Consider the following 9,372-nt stretch of genomic DNA (forward strand, 5'->3'; position numbering starts at 1 on the left):
GCTTTGACCCCCACACCCCCCAATGTGGGGGGTTATGCCCCACACACACCCCTACTTAAATATACCAACTCCGAGATCGCACCACAGTGGAGGAAATAGCAAAGCCCCCGAAAACGGCCCACCGATTTTTATTTTCCATGGGGAAAAAGTCGATGTGCCGTGGCTTCGATATTTTCCACTTTTGGACTTTAGGGTTTGATATTACAATGTTAGAACCTGTTTTAGTTCGACTTTGTATTATAGGCCCATCTTGCCCATGTTGCTACAGCAAAAATGGCATCAATTGGCAGTTTAGCCCGAAAGGCAGAAGAGGTAGAAATAGCTGTAGTAGAGTGACCTCTTAATTTGTTGGGAAGTTGTTGTTCTGGGATTTGTAGGTGAATGTAATGCAATCTGGCAGCCATCTGGAGAGAGTGGACTTAGTAACTGGAGCAGCTTTTTTGCAGTCTGAGAAGGACTTGGTCAGCCTTTCTAAAGTCCTTTGTTCTATGCAAGTAGAAATGTAATTGCCTATGAACATCTAGTTGGTGTAACATATATTCTGCCTTATTGTCATAATTAGGGAAGAAAACTGTCAAGTCTATGGACTGGTTTAAGTTTGATTCTGAGCATACTTTTGGTAGAAAGGACGGATTTGGGGGTTTGATAGACAATGCTTGTAACTCCGAAACTTCTCTAGCTGAAGTGATAGCTGTTAAGAAAATTGTCCTCCAGGTTAAGAACTTTATGTCACAGGATGATGCAGGCTCGGGGGGGGGGGGTCATATAGGATAACACAAAATTGAAATTCCATGGTGCTAGAAGTGGTTTAATGGGGGGTCTTAACAGGATGGTACCCCTCAAGAAGGCTTTGCAAAGTTGTGGGACATAACGTTCTGCCCCGCTTTGCCTAAATGGAAATTAGAGATCACTGCTAATTGAACTCAAATAGTAGCTGCAGCTGCCCCGTCATGAAATAGCTTCACTAAAAACTCCAGTATGGAAGATATAGGTGCAGAGAAAGAGTCAATATGATTTTTCAATTCACTGATGTACAATTTTCTTGTCAGAACTTTATGAGAAGAAATCAGGATATGCTGCACTGAAGGTGAAACGTCAGGTAGCCTGGCTATGTTTGGAATTGGAGCAGCCAGGCTCTCAACATGAGGGTTTGAAGAGAAGGCTGGAGCATTCCTGATGGATGGGTCAGAAGATCTGGAATTAGGTCCGGAATCCAAGGCTCCTGCTGAAGATGAGGCCGCAGGAAGGGGAATCAGCCTTAGTCAGGCCTTAAGGAGCAATAAGTATTAAGGTCCATCCCAAGACACTGGCTTTCTGAAGAACTTTGAGTATCAATGAGAGGGGAGGGAAGGCACAGAGGAGACCCGAGGGCCAATCATGTACAAGTGCATCCCTTGGTGACTCCCCAGAGGGGGGGGATTAGGGCAAGGTAGCTGCTGCACTTGGCATTCATGGACATGGCAAAAAGGTCACAGCAAGGCTGGCCCCATTTTTGGAAAATCATTGCTATGTCTTGTTTTAGGGACCACTAGTGAGGCATCAGAATTGCCCTACTGAGTTTGTCTGCTATTACAATGGATTTCCCCAGGATCTGCATTGCTGTGAGAGCATTTGGAAGAGGTTGCCCACTGCCATACTCTCAGGGGCTCTCGGCAAAGGGGGTAAGACCTGGTTCCTCCTTGTTTGTTTATATACCACACCACTGACACATTGGCTGTTTGTATTGCAATTGTTCCTAGCAGAAGGAGAGTCTTGGAATGCTTGCAATACTAACAGCACTACTCTCATCTCTAGGACATTGATATGCAAGTGGGCCTCGTGACTCTGCCAAGTGCCTTGGACCGTCGTTTCCTGATAATGCCCCCCCCCCCCACACCCTATCTGGGAAGCTTCTGTTGTCACTGGGTGAAGGCTGTGGAAGAACAAAGGGTTGACCTAAAGTCACACGAGTTGAGTGAAGCCACCAATGAAGGCCTTTCCTGAACGATTCTGTTATTATTTGGTGGGACATGGCTAGTTCCTGTATGGACCACTGAGTGAATAGCAGCCACTGAAGAATTGTCATATGTAGCTGTGCTAATGGAATTATGTTTATTGCTGCTGCCATGGTACCTAGCACTTTTAGAACTGTTCTTGCTTGAACTTTCCTCTTATATAGAAGGATTAACACCTGATGTCGAGGCTGTGAACTCTTTCTGGGGTAAGCTTTACCATCATTTTGGTGGTGTCTAGATTTGCTCCTATAAAAACGATATGGTAAGATGGCAAAAAGGTAGATTTTTCATAATTTATTGTGATCTGGATGACTTTTTTTTTTCTACCAACCTCTGTATTTCTAGTGTGTTTTTCCTGTGACTGGGTGGAACATTCGTAATGTTCCTTATGTATGGGGTGGGAAAAGAAAAGGGTATGGAGAAACCTCTTGATACGATGCTTTGTACCCATTTGTCTTTTGTGATTTTTAGCCAGGCTTCTGGATACAAAGGTAAGCGACCCCTGACTGCTTCCAGAGACGGATGGGTGGGCCTCCTTATATATATATATATATATATATATATATATATATATATATATATATATATATATATATATGCATAGGTTGGGGAACATTTGGCACCCATGGCTACTCCTTTGGTTTGTTTAAAAAACTCTCCCTGAAAAAACATAAAATTCAAGAGAATTTTAACTTTTTGACTAATCCACATCCTAGAGTCCCCTCAGTGTTTGGTATACCTAAGGTCCACAAAGATCAGATGGACCCTCCTTTGCGTATTATTGTCTCCTCAGAAGGTTCAGTTACGACCCCACTGGCAAAGTTTGTGGATGAGAAACTGAAACACCTTTCTTACCAGGGTACTGCCACACTGAAAGATTCCTGGGATTTTCTCAGGTGTGTTGAACCTAATTTGCTTTCTCCTGATTTGGTGTTCGTTACATTGGATGTAGTGGACCTCTTTGGGTCTATTCCTCACGATGTGGGACTTCAATGGTTGGAAGAGAGTATGAGGGATAGTAAACTATTCTCCCAGGATGATTTTAATAACTGTTTACAGTTTATGGATATCATTCTGAATAACAATTTTATGTTTTTTCAGGGAGAGTTTTTTTAAACAAACCAAAGGAGTAGCCATGGGTGCCAAATGTTCCCCAACGTATGCTAATATTATATTATCTAGGTGGGAGGAGCTATATGTCCTGAAAAGTCCTTTTGCATCATTATGGTGTTTATATAAAAGGTTTTTGGATGACATAGTTATTTTTTGGAAAGGTTCTTATGAGAAATTCATTGAATTTTTGGAATATATAAAAGGTACCACTACATTTTTGGATTTTACTTATAGTTATAATCCTTTTGTTCTTACATTTTGGATGTCAACCTTACCAAAACTAAGGATGGTTTCTCATCAAAAATTTTTCGGAAAGAAACCTTTTCTAATTCCTATCTCCACTTTAAAAGTGGTCATCCTTTTTTTCAGAAAAAGAACCTTGTTAAAGTTGAATTGGTTCGGATTAGTAGGATGACATCCAATGATGATGATTTTTTTCTTGAAAGTAATAAAGTTTTGGACATGTTTAGGGAACATGGATACCCCCAAAGTTTATTGGAAGAAATGTTGGATGTGGTGGTTCAGGGGAGAATTGATAGGTTTGCCCCCATTTTAGGAAGGTGTTTACATAATACTATTTCTCCAGTCCCCTCAAACAACACAGGAGAGAATTTTGGAGTTGCTTTTATTTTTGATTATTCAGGGGATTCATGTGCTATTAAAGAAGTTATTGTTAGGGAATGGGATAAGTTTGTTGAATTCTCTGACCTAGAGGTTCTTAAAAAGAAACCCCTGAAATTTATTTATCGGAAGGACCAAAACTTTAAGCAATTTTTTGAGTTTAAAGCACAGCTAAAAACACAGCATCAATGGGACCGGATGGTGTCCCGGGCTGTGTGCTACATGAACTCCAAGAGGAACTAAACCCACACATAAGGCTGCTGTTTAATCTTAGCCTTACTACAGGATACGTACCCAAAGAGTGGCGTACGGCAACAGTGGTCCCACTTCACAAAGGCGGTGCTTCTACGGACCCTGGAAATTACCACCCCATAAGCTTGACGAGCCTTGTCTGCAAAGCTATGGAGAGGATCATTATGGAACTCATAAACAAAGACATTGGGGACCTACAGACATTGGATCCTACCCAATTTGGCTTTGTCAAGGGCAGATCCTGCCTTTTGAACTTGGTCGACTTTTTTGAAACAGTCACTAAGGCCATTGATGAGGGCAAGGCAGTTCACACAGCCTACCTTGACCTTGCAAAAGCCTTTGACACAATACCCCACTTGGGCATCATAGACAAACTCACCAGCTTAAATGTAAACCCATATGTCACAAGATGGGTTGCAAACTGGCTCAAGGACAGAACCCACAGGGTCAGAGTTGCTGGAGCTATGTTAGACTCTAAGCCAGTTACAAGTGGTGTCCCACAGGGCTCAGTCCTGGGACCCCTCTTGTTCGGCATTTATTTTTCCGAGGTACAGGCAAACATAGGAGGATTGTGGCTGACAAAGTTCGCAGATGACTGCAAACTGGGCGCCATAATTGATACTCCAGTGGACACAAACATCCTTCAGAGACGCCTCATAGAAATGGATAATTGGTGCTAGAGCCATGGCCTTAAGCTGAACACCAAGAAATGTATATTCATACCCTTTGGGAAAAACAAGGTACCGACAAATTACCACATAGGCGGTAATCCATTAAGTACGGAAGAGGTAATCTGGGACCTAGGGACCCAGGTTGACAGTAACCTCTCATTTGACACTCACATTGCCAAAGTGGTTAGGAAGTCCTTCTATATTGCCCACCTTATCATGAAGGGTTTCACATCTAGATCAAGAGAGGTCATTGTGCCCCCTGTACTCTTCTCTTATCAGGACAATGATTGAGTACAATGCTCCATTTGGGATGTATCTCACCCGACACCTGCAGCAGTTGGAAAGACCCCAAAAGTTCCTCACCAAGAGGATAAAGGGTCTTAAACATATGTCATATGCTGCCCGACTGAAAAAACTCCAGCTCTATTCAGTCGCATACCGCCTACTCAGAGGTGATCCATGCCTGACGTACAAGGCCATGTCCAATCCTGAATTAATGGACATGCTCCACCTCAAAAAATCCAAATCCATCAGAGCCACGAGAACAAGTGACTTAAACCTCAACACAGAAATAAATAGAACGTGCTGGAGGGACAGATTCATAACCCAGAGGCTCCCTACACTCTGGAACAGAATCTCAGTCCATGTTAGGCAGAGCTCCTCACTGACTCTATTCAAGAGAAATCTCGACGAGTGGATGGGAGATCGTAAGTTTACCCCGGGGGGTCATCTCTGTGTCACTACTAGACAGAGGCATAGTAAACTAAACCCTAAAAGGGCGTAGTATTTTCATCCTAAGGGGTGGTGTAAGCCACATACACTCTGGCTAGGCTTATAAATGCCCTCGGGCACATAGCCTAATACGAACCTATGAACGAACCTATAACAAACCTAATAGTTCCTTACGAAGGTCAAGGACTTTCAAATGCGGAGCTTGTTCGCAATGTGCTTATGTAGCCAATAAAACCCACATTACCATCCCTTCAAGGCACAGAAATATAGTCAGTGATTGCTACTCCAACTGTAACACTCAAGGGGTTGTGTATATTGCTACGTGCAATTTTTGCAGCTCCTTTTATGTGGGGAAAACAGAAAGAAAATTAAAAAGCCGAATTTATGAACACCTTTATGATATTAGAAGACAATACAATAAAAATGCACTGTATAGACACACTTTAAGGTGTTCTCAAGCTTAATTTTCTTTCTTTGTTTTGCATGTTGTTCCTAAGGAAATCAGGGGTGGTATGTGGGAAGCTAAACTAGAGTATAAAGAACTCTATTGGCAAATAATCGTGGATTCCACAAAATTTCCAGGTCTTAATGATATACTCTCCATTTCTTCAGTGCTTAAGCTCAGAGCAGCCAAATTATAAAATTATCATTTATGCCACAGGGTGGCACTGTTGTATTACATATATTTATATTATTGTAGTTAAACTTATTTAGATTGGATTATGTATTATATATTTTAAACATTTCTTAGGTCATAAAATATTAATGTTTTGTTTGATTAATGTGTATTATGTGTAATGTATAATTTGTTTTTATGACAAAGAACAATTTTATTTATTTATTCCTCACACATTGCTCTTTCATCATGGTTATAACTGTTTTTTATTGGTTAATTGGTGGAATCAATCAATGGAGGAAGTATAAAAGGCATCTTGTTTTGATGGTTTTTTAGCTTTCTGATGAAGATCTTTGTTGTATATTAATATATATTAATTAATATGTTATATTAATGTTTTGTTTGATTAATGTGTATTATGTGTAATGTATAATTTGTTTTTATGACAAAGAACAATTTTATTTATTTATTCCTCACACATTGCTCTTTCATCATGGTTATAACTGTTTTTTATTGGTTAATTGGTGGAATCAATCAATGGAGGAAGTATAAAAGGCATCTTGTTTTGATGGTTTTTTAGCTTTCTGATGAAGATCTTTGTTATAGAGGTCGAAAACGTATGTAATTTTAGTGGCATTAACTGTGGATTTAAGCCTTGGACGTGCAACTTGGTTTTAAACTTGCTTTGAATAAAGGCGAATTGTGTTTCAGTCCTTCATTTGGATTCCTATCAGGCTTTTTTTGGTTTGGTTTTAGTCATATTAGCTTGTTCATCCATCGTTTTTTGGTTTAAATAAGTAATGTGTCTAGACAGGCAATGAGGTCCACTTTAGATGTGCAATGATGTACCACTACTTAACCTAGCTATAACTGGGAGGTGGAGTTAACTAAGAGAGAATTCAAAAATGAAAGTGCTTACATCTGTTAAATACAACATTGTGAGGAGTGCCACCCACCACTGTTAAGCTGAGGAGCTAAAGTAAAGAAACCAATAAGAAAGCAGCTAGAACTTCAGCCAGTAATGTCCACCCCTCAGAAACATCAGTGAATTAATCCCTGCTATTGAATAACTACTACTCCTCTCAGCAAATTTACATTCTGACTAGAAAACCAACTTTAAAAAGTAATTGCAAGAATGTTAAAAGGGTGAAAAGGTACAGATAAAACAGTTTTATTAGTAGTATGGAAGTGCATTCTAATGAATTGTCAAGAGAAAACACTCAGTGTAACAAAATGGAAGATCTATAAACCGTACAAGTAGCCAATGGTCTAATGAATGCAAAACTAAATAAACCGTAAAAAATAAGTTTAAAAGGTTCAAAATCACACTTAAAATACTTTAACTAGAAGGATGGATGTACCAACAAATGTATGAATGGCCAGGCAACTGTTTAAAACACAAAGCTACCGACTTTACATAATCGATGAAAAAGTTATACAATTTGATAAAATAAGCAAGTAATGAAAAACATCAAAATGAATTTAAGTGCAGCCATATGACTTACTTTTTTGGTTAATATGAGTAGTTTAAGTTTAGAAAACAGTAGAAACATATTCTCTCAATACTTGATATAACTTTTTCTCCATAACTCTTGAGAAAAGACAATGGGAGATGGCTAAATTGATAGAACCAATAAGGAAGCAGCTAGAACTCCAGCCAGTAATCTCTGCCACTCAGAAACAGCAGTAAATTATTCACTGCCATTGAATAATCACTACTACTAATTCCAGTGGTTTCATTTTCTGAGAAGTGTCAGATACCTCCCCTGCTTTCTCTCTTAGCTCACTGAAGAGTAAAACTTGGTATTTTGTATGTCTGGCAATTTAGAGTTCCAAAGGTCCAAGCAACTATTATATAGACTTTCTTCCTGAAGCTGTATGAGAGTCTACTCTTTTCATCACTTGGAAGTGTATTACAGGCTGGAACCAGTTTTTCAAGACTAGTGATACACAGATGGGTCTGGGTTCTTGTACAAATATTTCTACACTAGAAAAGCATCCCACAAAGCTGGTAAAAGGCTTCTAAGTACCCAATCCCAGAAGGGTCATGTAGTATCTCTTGGCCTCCAAATCCTCTTTTGCCTCCCATTTCAAGTGATCTTTCATTCTGCACAAGGTATCATCAGATGAGACATCCCCCAGTATTGATGCAGAGGGCAAGCTGTCCAGCTTGTCAGTGTCATAGGAAGACCTCTTGTAAGAATAAGCCCTTGAGAAAAGAGTGCTCCCTTTTCCTCTTCTAAAGTGGCATTCCCAACGCTGTTTGCTGGTCTGGTTTAAGCTGCAGGCTTTGTATAAAGTCCATAAAATCCTGAGACATCTTCTAATAGTCCTGGGGAGGAGGTATGGTTAATTGGACTTAACCTGTTGCATGTAGAAAAGACAAGTAACCTAAGGAGGTGGATGTCTGAGATTCAGACACTTGACTTTTGATTTTGAGTGGGTGGCCTCCTTGAAAGCCTGGTAATTTGGATGGCCATCATGTACCTGCACCTTATGACTGCAAATGTCCATGCATACAAGGTCCAAGAGAAAACTGCTGTTCATACTAATGCTGGACTACATTAGCAAACAGAACAGATTAACAAAGCTGCTCTATGCAGATGATGTGGTATTACAGTCGGACACTGAGCAAGAACTTCAGCAAATGTTAGGAGAATGGAATGCAAAACTGAAGGCTCATGGGATAAAACTGAGTACAAATAAGACAGTTGTAATGCCATCAAATGGAGTTCAGAAGATGAGAATTGAGAGATAACATAAAATAGTGGAACAGATTAACAGCTTCAAGTATCTGAGAGGGTGGTTGAAGAGAAGTGAAGTCTTAATGAGGAGGTCAAAGCTAGAATCAGAAAGGCTGCAGCCAACTGCCACAGTGTGTCAGGTGTGGTGTATGACAGAAGAATGCCAAAGAAGCTGAAAAGTAAGTTTACAAAACAGTGGTGTGACCAATATTGCTGTGTGGTACAGAAACCTGGGCAGTAAAGGCAGAACAGTTGAGGAAGCTAGAGGTGATGGAGATGTAAATGCCTGAGATGGGGGAGGTAGGTTGCACACTGTGGAACAGATATTAGTACATAAGAGCAGAAGCCAAAGTAGCGACAATTGCAAAAAAGTTCAAACAGAACACATTATGGTGGTTCAGGCACATGTACAGAAAAGTAGAAGATGATTTGTGACCAACAGGAAGAAGGCAAGAAGAAACAAAAGCATCCAGCAAATGGGGTGGATGGATTGTGTGAGAGAAAACCTGTGACAGTCAGGCACAAACGTCAAAGAAGGTAGGAAAGTAGCAGTGAACAGAGAGAGATGGTGACAATTGATATGACAACATACCTTTCAACCTCAGTGCAAGAAATCTGGACAAAGCCTA

Source organism: Protopterus annectens, chromosome 14.part0 (assembly GCF_019279795.1).
Source record: "Protopterus annectens isolate FY-2018-M chromosome 14.part0, PAN1.0, whole genome shotgun sequence".
Lineage (NCBI taxonomy): Eukaryota > Metazoa > Chordata > Ceratodontiformes > Protopteridae > Protopterus > Protopterus annectens.